Here is a 12,175-nt window from a genome sequence, read left to right on the forward strand (position 1 = left end):
CTTTTTCTCTCTGGGGATCCTAGACTTGTAAAGGTAGGAGAGATGTGAGGAGTCCCCCAGCCCCTTCATTTTCAAAGAACCAAACATTCCACTCCCAGCAAGCTCCAAAGGAGCCTGTAGGGAATACGGTTAAATGCGGATCTGCAGGTGGCCTGCAGTGAGGCCAAGGGTGGAGCTTAGGGGTCAGGCTGCCTGTTCCCCCAACAAGCTGTGGTGCTGTGGGCTAGCTGCTCTGCCTGTCTGAGCCTCAGTCCTCTCATCTGTAAAAGGGGGATGACGAAGAAGACACATAACCCAATTAAAAAATAGGCAAAGGATTTGAATAGACATACGTCCAAAGAAGATGGACAAATGGCCAAAAAGCACATGAAAAACTAAGTTTTCCTTAGTCCTTAGGAAAATGCAAACCACAACCACAGTGAGATACAACTCACACCCATTGGGCAATAACAAGTGTCGACAAGGGTGTGCAGAGTTGAAACCTGGGTGTGTTGCTGGTGGGAATGTGAAATGGAGCAGTTGCTTTGGAAAAGCAATTTCTCAAAATAGTAAACATAGAGTTAGCGTATGACCCAACGATTCCACACTTAGTTATCTGCTTAAGAAAACATACATCCACCCCAAAACTTTTGTGTGAATATTCATAGCAGCATTATTCATAATGGCCCAAAATGGAAGCAATTCAAATGTCCTTCATCTGGTGGATGTAGAAGCAAAATGTGGTATTTCCATTCCGTAGAATACTATTTGAGAATAAAAAAAGATTGAAATATTGAAGCATCTACAATATGGATGAACCTCAAAAACATGCTAAATGAAAGATGCTGGCCTCAAACGATATGTTGTATGATTCCATGTAGAGTGAAATGTCCAGAACAGACAAATCTATAGAGACATAAAATAGATTCATGAATGCCTAGGGCTGGTGGGAGGTGCCGTTTTGGGGGAAGTGGGGAGTGACTGTAAATGGACAATGTTCTAACATTAGATTGTGGTGATGGTAGCCCAACTCTGAAAATATAATAAAATACATTGAATTGTACCCTTCAAATGGGTGAACCTTGTGGTATGTAAATTACATCTCAGTAAAGCTATTTAAAAAGAGGAGGGAAACAGTGATGTCTGTTCTGCAAGGTTGTTGTGGGGATTGAGTGAGAAACCGTGCATATGGTACCCGTGTGCCTGGAGCATAGCAGGTGCTTGTAGCAGATGCAGTGGGTGCCCCCATAGACCCATATCCTCACTACTCCACAGCGCTCTGACCCCACTTCTGGCCACTGCCCCTCCAGGTCTTCACCTGGGGGCTTTCTCATGCCGTATCTGTAGTAGGCGTGAAGTGCTGGGGAATTCACAGCTCCCTGCCCCCAAGATACACTAGATGATAGACAGGAGTTGGTGCATAGAGACCCCAGATTTCTCAGCTTGGATTCTACACTGGCTCCAGAATTTCCCCATTGGGATTGAGCTCTAGCTGCCTGCTACTACCTCCTCATTTCCTGCTCATTTCCCCACTCTCCTACTGGCATTTCCTGGGATCGCCTCCCCAGTAAACTACGTGTTTAGGTACATGAATCCTTGTATCGGGTCAGCTTTTAGGGGTGCCCTGTCCAAGGCAGTGCTTCCAAGCACTGTGATTATGGTTCCACTAAGGCTGATCCAGTCTCCTGACCCAGCTGGCCCGTCTCCATCCGCTCCCAGTGTGCTGTACAGCCCTGGGCTCTGTACTCTACTCCACTCTGAGGAGGGAGGACTTGCCCTGGAAGGAGCTGAGGCCCAGGGAAGGAAAGAGAGGGACCCAAGGATTCTCCAGGTGATGATAACTAGGTGGATTGAAGATTATTTGGTGCCTGGCACTACGTGCAAACACTGCACATGTATTATTTAATCCTCACAGCAGCTCCGCGTTTCGTTTGACTGAGTTGAAAACTGAGGCTCAGAGAGGTGAAGTGACTTGCACAAGGTCACACAGTGTTTAAGTTGTGATATTTGAATTTGAACCCAGGGCCTGAGCTCTTGGCCATGGTACTACCTTGCCTTTCTTGGAGCCCTGCTAAGCAGCTGACCCACCTCCTTTCCATTTAGACTTATGAAAACCCTGGTTTAGGGGAGGTTTTGGTTTGCTCTGCCTGCTGCTGCAGTGGCCCTGAGCCCAGCTGTAAGAACACCATTCAGATGTGTCTTTGGTTGGCTGGGTTTTTTTTTTTTACAGATTTATAGTGGGGGGAGCCCACTCTCGAGAGAAAGCCCGGGTGCTGGACGGGGAGCAAGGACGCTGGTGTGGCCTTCTTTGAGGTCTCAGTGACTCATGAACAAGGCAAGTGTCAATCTGTTTCCTGGCCCATAAACCAAGTTTATGGGGTATACTCTTCGGATTTGCAAGGGGCTGGAAGGGCTGTTGTGGGGATAGCTCTCAGGGTGGCCCTGGGGAGTCTGGGGCCTGCAGCCCTGGATTTTAGGTCAGGGACTGCTGTGAGAAAGAAGACTTGTACCTGGAAAGGCTGAGCGCCACCCCTGGGGCCAGTTTGCTTTGATCAGCTGGGAGCACGGATGGGGGAGGAACTGAGGAGGAGGAAGGTGGAGGGAACCCACTTTTACTGAGCACCTAACCCCGATCTGCTCTATTGGGCACAGGACAGTCACGGAGACAGAAGCTGGTACCCGCTCTTGCAGAACCCCCATCACCTGGAGGGCAAGGAAACAAAGAAACTGACAGTCACAACCACAGTGCAGTAATAACAGCAGACGATGATAAGCCTCCCTGTAGGTAGGGGTTTCCCAGGCTTTACCTCATCCCATCCTCACACCGATACCAGGAGCAACCTGCTCTCACTGCCCCCGTTTTACAGGCAAAACAGCTGAGGCAGAGCAAGCCTCATTCAGTTGTGCAATGACACAGAACTAGAGCTGAGAAGAGCCAGATTTGACCCCAAGCTGTCTGGCTCCAGAGTCTGCAGGCTAAGCTTCCCCTTCTACTGCCTCACCAGGGGCAGGGGGCATGCGGGAGCCCAAGGGAGGGAAAGGTCTCCTCTGTTGGGGTGGGAGTGGGGTACGCAGCGGTCTCCATACTGATGCCTGGTTGTGGCTTTGAAGGATGGGTAGGAGTTAGGTGCAGAATGGACAGGAAGGGTGTTCTGTAGGAAGGATTAGCCTGTGTATAGGCAGGGAGGCTTGAGCTAGCATGATGGGTGTGGTGAATTACAAGTGGTTCAGTACTGCTGGAGCATAAAGCAGAAGCAGGGGAGAGGTGAGGTGAGGTCATAGACCAGAAGCAAGGCGTGGAAGACCTGTCTTGTTCTGCTAAATCATTAGGACTTTGTATAAGACACAGTCCCTGCCCTCCAGGGCCTTTCCTGAGCTTGCGGAGATGAGCCACATCATCAGGAAATAATGAATAATCCACCACCATGCAGGTACCAGTGTGGGGAGGGCAGAGGAGGGAGGTCTGCCCTGGGTCCAGGAGGGATGGGCCGTGGGGGAGACTTCCTAGAGGAGAGACCATTTTGCTGGGTTTAATAACCGGAAGAAGAGGTGTCGGAACAAAGGTGCAGAGGCTGGAAAGAAAGTACCAGGTTTATCTGGGGGACATGAAGAAGATGAAGGGGTGGAAGAAAGATCAGCAAAGCATATGTGATGTTCAGCCCTGCCCACCAAATGCCCATTTGGAGTCTGACCTGGGTTCAAATTCCGACTTGCTGCTGACTGGCTGTGTGACCTTGGGCAAGTCACTAAACCTCTCTGAGCCTCAGTCACCTTCTCACCTGTAAACTGGATGGAAACAAATGATGAGAGATTGATTCACTCTGGTACCATCACCAAGATCTTGGCTATGTCAGCCAACCACCTTCACCAGGGGTCAGAAAACTTTTTCTCTAAAGTATCAGATAATAAATGTTTTAAACATTGTGGGCTATTTGGTCTCTGTTGCAACTACTTAACTCTGCCACTGTAGCTTGAGAACAGCCATAGACAAAACATAAATCAATAAACGTGGGTGTGTGCCAATTAAACTTTGTTTCTGGACCCTGAAATTTGAACTTCATGTATTTGTCACGTGTCACAAAATATTATTCTTTTTTTTGTTCTCCATTCCCTTCCCCAGCTATTTAAAAATGTAAAAACAGGGCTTCCCTGGTGGTGCAGTGGTTGGGAATCCACCTGCCAATGCAGGGGACATGGGGTCGTGCCTCGGCCCAGGAAGATCCCACATGCTGTGGAGCAACTAAACCTGTGCACCACAACTACTGAGCCTACGTGCCACAACTACTGAAGCCTGTGCACCTAGAGCCCGTGCTCTGGAACAAGAGAAGCCACTGCAATGAGAAGCCTGTGCACCGTGCTGAAGAGTAGCCCCCGCTCACCGAAACTAGAGAAAGCCCACGTGCAGCAATGAAGACCCAACACAGCCAAAAATAAATAAATAAATATGTAAAAACAATTTTTACCTCATGAACCATACAAAAACAGGTAGTGGGACAGATTTGGCATGCCGGTCACATTTGTGGACCCCTGACCCAGACTATTATTTCTTTAGTACTTTCTTTAGATTCACTTTGTTCTACTTAAATAAATTCATTTGAAAAGGAAACTTTACATCACACCAACACCACTTAACATGAATAGAAAGTGACCATGAAAATAACATCAAAAAGCAAACTAATGTAATTAAATTTTCACATGATCCAGCCCAAGGGTCCAAGCCTGGGGCCTGTCCTGTGTGTATTAAAGAGACATAGAGAGGTATTAAGGACAAATAGAACGAGACAGACTTTCTCCTGGTCAAATTCAGGAAAAAAATATGGAAAAGGACTGAACAAGAGGGTATCTCATTATATAAGTCGGTGTTTGATGCTGCGTCTTGTACGGTCTAACACCCTCTTGTGGGAGGTGACATTGATGTAATCCCAGAATTGCCAGTACAGTGCCCGGCTGTGGTACTCTTGACTGCTCATGGAGGCATGGCGTCCTGAGTTCTAACTGGGGTCTTTTACTATCAGGGGAGGAAAAACGCTGTCTCTGATCTGCCTGTGGGGCGTGAGTCAACCTCTATAAGTGTTTTGAAATAATCACCTAATGACAAGTTGATGGCCAGTGCAGGGAGTTATTACTGTTAATAAAATACCAATCACAATAATGGCGATGAATTCAGGCTGATGAGAGGTTAGTGCCCAAAGGTCTCCGAAAAAGCATCACTAAATATATATTAAAATTGCAGCAAGGGTGAGTCAAGGTCATGAAAGCAAGTTAGGCCCAGTGGAAAAGGCAACAGAGAAAGACTCAGGATCCCACCTGCCCCTCCAGGCAGAGGCCCACAATGGGGCTGCAGGAGGCTCATGAAGATGAGATACTCAGGCTGTTGGGATTTGTGAGGCCCCAAATGAGATGATGACTTTTGATGTGGGGCCTCTCACTGGGGGCTCCTGGACCTCAGTGGCCTCATCTGAGAAATGCAGATAATAATATACATGCAGGAGAAAGGGGGCGGGACCAGGTGAGCCCTTGCGGTCGTGTTCCTGTGCTGTCAGTTCTTCCCTGATGTGAGACTCAAATCCTGGTGCTCTGGTCATTTCACCGGCCAGGTGCTCTCCACCTGGCAGAAAATATTTAACTCAGGGGTTGCAAACTTGCTACCTGGGGGCCAAATCTGGCCCTTAGATGTGTTTTCTCTCACTGGTGAAGTTAAAATTTAAAAAACAGCATAATATTACATATTATGAAGTAATAAAAACAGACAGAAACATACACAGCACGTAATTATATAGCTCAGTGAACTGTCACATAGCAAACAGCTGTGTAACCACCAGCCAGGCCAAGAAAGAGAGCATGGCATAGTAGGCCCCCCCGGGACCCCCTTGTGTCTCCTCCAATCACTTGACACCATTTAAACATTTTTTTAGTTTGACCATGTGATATCTTTTTTTCTGACACCAAATTATGTGGGTTCTTTTTCACACCAATTTTTCAACATCAACTAAGTGTCCAACAATTCAGTTCAGTTCTGACACTAACTACTTGGAATTAGCACAGACCCCACAAGTTAAGGGCTCAATCCCACAAGACTGCACCCCACTTCAGACACCAATCACGAGTCCTGGGGGCCACCTGTACTTCTCACCAACTGGCTATAAATCCAGGGGTAGCCATAACCCCCTCCTTAGGTTTGATATTCACTAGAACAGCTCACAGAACTCAGGAAACACTTTACTTACATTTACTGGTTGTTATGAAGGACACAATTCAGGGACAGCCAAGTGGAAGAGATGCACAGGTCAAGGTTATGGGCATAGGGTGATGAGTATGGAGCTTCCTTGCCCCCTCAGGGGTGCCACCTTCCAGCAATTCAATGTGTTCACCAACTCAGAAGCTCTCTGAACATGCTGTTTAGGGCTTTTTATGGAGGTTTCATTATCTCGGTGTGATTTATTAAGTCATTGGCCATTGGTGATTGAACTCAATTTCCAGCCCCTCTTTCTTTGGGGAGGAGGAGCTGAAGATCCCAACCCTCTAATCTTTCTGGCCACCAGCACCCATCCTGAAACTATCTAGGGGTCCGCCTCCATGAGGCATCTCATTACTATACAAAAGGCAGTAAATTACAGGGTTTTAGAAGCTCCTGGTTTAGGAACCAGGAACCGTGGATAAAGAACAAATATTATTTTTTATTATACCACAGACAGTCTTCAAGCAGGAGCAGGTAGGCTTTCTACTTTGCCACAGACCCCACCAACCCTTATTGTCTTGCACTGCCCAATTCACAGATTTGTGTTGCCTGCTCAGCCTCTGTAGGTATTTGGAGTGATAATCCCTGCTTAACAGATGCTCTTTGTCTTAACAATAATAGAAACAGTAGTTGTCGTCATCCTCACCATCCTCATTATCTAATAATAATAATAAAGTAGTATCAATTGTTGGGTATTTATAATATTCCAGGGACTACTGAGCACATCAGATACAGTATCTTGTTTAATCTTTACAGAAATCTTTCCAAGTAAACTCTTCAACTCTCCATTTTTTCAGATAAGGAAACAAAGGATGAGAGAATTTGAGGGCATTTCCCAAGGTAACACAGCAAATAGGGAAGCTGATTGAGCCTGGACGTTGAAGTGGGATGGGGTCATGTGGGGAGTGGGACCAGGTCAAATTCTTGGGGAACAGTTTTGTGTTGTGGGAATGGCACGGGTTTGGGGGTCAGATAAGCCTGGTTTTCAACCTTCAGGCCACCACCCTGGACAAGTTATGCAGTCTTCCAGGCCTCAGGCTCCCTATCTCTAACTTGGGCACAAAGACAGCCACCTCACACAGTCACTGTTAGGACTGAGTGAGCTAAGTGCTGGGTAGAAACTCCATAAATGATTCTTCACCGCAACCAGCGTAAGCAGAGGGGTTGCTGGAAACCGGGGATCCCCATGGATCCATCCCATCTCTGCCTCCTTCAAGACCAAGTTCAAGGCCACCTCCTGCAGGAAGCCTCCCCAGGTTCCCAGCAGCCCCATCGTCCTTGTCTTTACTTTCAAATTCCTCAGGGTTGTGGTTTATGGGACAACATCCCATCCCGCACCTGCTGCCCCTCCCAGCCTAGTGTTTGCATTTTCTCCCCTGAATGGCTTTGACCTCCCGGAGCACTCTGGACCTTGTCATTCATCACTTTTGACCCTCTGTGGGTGTCACTGGTGGGCCTGCCTGGTCCCCTCCCTGGGCAGTGCAGGCTCCTTGAGGGCAGGGGTCCGGGAGAGAGTAGACAGTAGGGTCTTGAAGACCCTCTCTCACCCCATGCCTGCTCTGGGGCTCAGCAGAGGGCATGCCTGTAGGTGGTGGACTTTGATGGGTCTCTTATCCCTTCTTGGCAAGGAAATGTATGGGGATGACGTTGCTTTTGCCAGAGAATATACTGGGGGTTACACACCTCTCTCATTTCAGCTCCCCCGAGTTTTTTTCAGATGGTATATTAAATTTTTTTTGTTTTAGTAAACTATACATAACATAAAATTTACCATTTGAGCCAAACTATTGGGGCCTCTCCCGTCGCGGAGCACAGGCTCCGGACGCGCAGGCTCAGCGGCCATGGCTCATGGGCCCAGCCGCTCCGCGGCATGTGGGACCTTCCCGGACCGGGGCACGAACCCGTGTCCCCTGCATCGGCAGGTGGACTCTCAACCACTGCGCCACCAGGGAAGCCCCCATTTGAGCCATTTTAAGTGTACAATTCAGTGGTATTTAAGTACATTTACAATGTTGTGCAACTATGACCACTATCCATTTCCAGAACGTTTTCATCGCCCCAAACCGAAACCCTGTACCCATTAAATAATAACTCCTCCTACCCCTCCCTCTAGCCCCTCCTGACCACTCTTCCACTTTCTGTCTCTGTGAATTTGCCTCTTCTAGATACCTCACGTAAGTGGAATCATGCAATGTTTATCCTTTTTTGTCTGGCTTATTTCACTTGGCCTAATGTTTTCTAGGTTCACCCATGTGATAACATGTGTCAGAATTTCCCTTCTTTTTATGACTGAGTAATATCCCATTGGATGTCTTTACTACATTTTGTTTATTCATTTATCTGTAGATGGACACTTGGGCTGTTTCCACCTTTTGGCTATGGTGGATAACGCTGCTCTGAGCATTGATGTACAGTATGTGTTTTAGTCCCTGCTTTCAATTCCTGGGTATATATTCCTAGGAATGGAACTGCTGGTAATTCTATGTTTAACTTCTTGAGAAACAACTAAACTGTTTTCCATCATGTCTGCACCATTTTACACTCCACCAGCGGTGCATGAGGGTTCCAATTTCTCTACATCCTGGTCAACACTTGTTATTTCCACCCCCTCCCCCCCCGCCTTTTTTGATGATAGCCATCCTCGTGGGGATGAAGTGTTACATCATGTGGTAACACTATAATTTTAAGGGTAGCTCTTACAGCCCCATTTTATAGTGTGGGAAACTAAGGCTTGGAGAAGTTAAATAACTTGAGGTCACATACTTGTGCTATAGGGAAGAACCTTTGTATTCTATTACAAGTGAATCACTAAAGGAATGTTGCCTGTAAGCGTAAATTATACATAACGGCCCCTCTCTGAGAACCCTGCCTCCCAGGTAATGACATTAAGCTCAAATACCTTTGTTTAGCTCACAGGCAACATCCTGACCAGGCCTACCTGTGAATGACTCCAGAGGCTGACTGGAGCCAGGAAATGTTTGACTTTACTCCCTCCCCTTTTAGTATAAAAGAAGCCTGAATTCTAACTCAGGCAAGATGGTTCTTTGGGACACGAGGCCACCACCTTCTCGGTTTGCTGGCTTTCCAAATAAAGTCGCTATTCCTGGCCCCAACAACTTGTCTCTTGATTTATTGTCCTGTCATGCGGTAAGCAGTGCCAGCTTGGACTTGGTAACACTTGGATCTGGGATTTGAACTGGGGGGTTACAAAGCTCACTGTCTTCCCACTATCCCCACCACCCAACTTGAATTCCTTGAGAGTAGGGATTGTGCCTCCCTGTTCCTTTGTGGACACCAAGAAGGCAGGGAATTCTATTATAGAAACACTGAATCTGGGGGGAACTGAAAGGTCCTGGGAGATTGCCTATTCCAACCCCTCACTCTTCAGCTCGGAAGGCTGAGGCCCAGAGAGGGGCGATTCACACTTGAGTGAGCGGCAGGACAGAAACAGGTGTCACAAGACCTGGGCCTTGACCCCGTATCCTACTGGCTCCCCCAGAGGTGTCTCTCTAGCTGCTCGCCACCCTCTTATCTGACCCATGGCATGGCTGGGCACAGGGAGGCGGGTCTGGACTCCAGGTCAGGTGACCAATGTCTGGGTCACAGGAGATGAGCTGTGCCTCCCCAAAGCCTCCTCCAAAACAGACGTCAATCCTGCCTGTGGGCCAGGTGGTTTGAACCTCCCCGGCAGGTAGGCATGGTGGCTAACCTTGAATGGGACCACCAGAGGAGGGCGTGGATCTGGAGGCTCCTGACAACTGGCCAGACCAGCTCTTCCCCCCAGACGACCCCAGTCGTTGTCTCCAAAGGAGACCAGAAGGTCCCGAGGATGGATTCCAGCCCAATGGCAGAGGTTTGCCTTGGCGGCACGGGAGGTGGGGACCGTCTGACTTTGGGAAATCAGGGAATAAAGGGAGGGGTCTGTCCATCCACCGTATTGGGGATGTACAAGTCAAAGGGACATACTGTGGGGTTAGAGAAAGAATATGGGTTTTGGCTTTTTATGGCCCAAGTTGCAATACTGTCTGGACCACAAATCAGCTGTGTGACGTTTGCAAGTCATTTGAGCTTCCTGGGCCTTGATTTCCTCATCTGTAAAATGGGGATGTGAGCATGTGCTCATAGCATCACATGAGGATTAAATGATTGCCTGTGTGAATAAAGCTGAGGGAAGTAAGTGCCTGATCTTTAACAACTGCTTGGCAGGGTGAGCTATAATTAATCACCATTTTCTGCCTGATCTGCAGCTGCTCGGATTGGGCTGGGAGAAGAGCTAAATGTTAGGGTTATGCCCAAGGTGACCTTTCCTCCCCGTTTAGGCTCTCCTGGGAGAGGTTCTTCCCCTTCCCTCCAAAGCCCCTCTGACCCCCGATTCTCCATCTCTCACTGTTACCTGTGACACCATCACCTTCCTCTTTGCAAAAGGTGGGCAGATGGAAACCAGTGGTGTTACTGCTCCTGCCGGGGATGTTTTCATTTCAAGCAGTCCTTTGAAACCCCTAACAGCAAGGATCAGGCTCTGGTGACTTCAGAAGTCTTTGCAGTGCAAAATAATATAACAATAACGGCCACTTATGAACCACCTACCATGTGCCAGACGTTGCTCTGAATCCCTTATGTGCTTTCCCTTATTTAATTGTCCCAACAAAAGCATGAGGTTGGGACTTTTATTGTCACCCCACTTTATAGATGAAGAAAGTAAGGCACAGAGAACTTAAGTAAGTAGTCCCATGTCACACAGTAAGTGGCAGAGAAGGGGCGCAAACCCAGGCAGCCTGACTTCAGAGCCCACTACAGCCTCTATTTAACCGAGCACTCAGTGCACACCAGGCGTGTTTTCAAGATGCTTTATACACATGATTGTCTCTACTTTCTCTGTCTGGCAATACGTTGGATTTCTCTTTTAACCCTCACACTAGCCCTATGATGTAAGTATTATTGCCTCTGATTTAAAGGTGGGAAAACGGAGGCCTGGAGAGAGAATTGCTTTCTGTTGCCTCTCCTGCTGTTGCAATATTACTTATAAAGCAAGTTTAGAATCAGAAGCTGCTTTGTCCTGAACACCCCTCCCAGCCAGGAGTGGTGGGAGTGTCAGAAGTGGGAGAGAAGGCATTGGCTTTAGAGCCAGAGGTTAGGATCCCATCTCCACTATTGCTAGCTTCACAGCTCTGGGAAAATCCCAGAGCCTTGTAGAGGCTGGATATTTTCGTGAGTACAACGGCAGAAGTTATGCCCACCTCAAGGGCCATTGTGAGCCCAAAATGAGATAAGATGCTGAGAACAGAAGGCACATAGTAGGTGCTAACCAAATTGTTTTGTTGCCCCTAAAGCAATATCTTTTGCTCCGTGTCCTCGTAACACTTTTTCTTGGTGCCTCCCTTGGTCCCACTTACTAGAGGTGAACTAGTGTCTAGTTATTCAGGGACCTGGGGCTGGAACCTTCTTGATGTCAAAGGCCACATCCCATGCATCTTTAGATCTTCCACCTGGCCCAGTGCCTTTTATGTTATGCAATAACTTTTTTTTCAAAGGAAAATACCTTTTCTATTTTTCTCCTTTTAAAAGTAATAAGTGCTCATTTTAAAATGGGGAAAGAGGGCTTCCCTGATGGCGCAGTGGTTGGGAGTCTGTCTGCCGATGCAGGGGACATGGGTTCGTGCCCCGGTCCGGGAGGATCCCACGTGCCGCAGAGCGGCTGAGCCCGTGAGCCATGGCCGTTGAGCCTGCGCGTCCAGAGCCTGTGCTCGGCAAGCAGGGGAGGCCACAACAGTGAGAGGCCCGCGTACCGAAAAAAAAAAAAATGGGGAAAGAATTTGGCTTTGTCAAATGATGTGAGGCTTAAATGAGGTGATGGTGGTGTCGTCCTTACCATTGTGGCTTGTAACTGTTATTATATATGTTTTGTACATATATATATATATATATGTGTGTTATTATTATTCAGAAAACACAGAAAGG

The sequence above is a fragment of the Neophocaena asiaeorientalis genome, unplaced genomic scaffold (genome assembly GCF_003031525.2).
Source record: "Neophocaena asiaeorientalis asiaeorientalis breed wild unplaced genomic scaffold, Neophocaena_asiaeorientalis_V1.1 scaffold275, whole genome shotgun sequence".
NCBI classification, from domain to species: domain Eukaryota; kingdom Metazoa; phylum Chordata; class Mammalia; order Artiodactyla; family Phocoenidae; genus Neophocaena; species Neophocaena asiaeorientalis.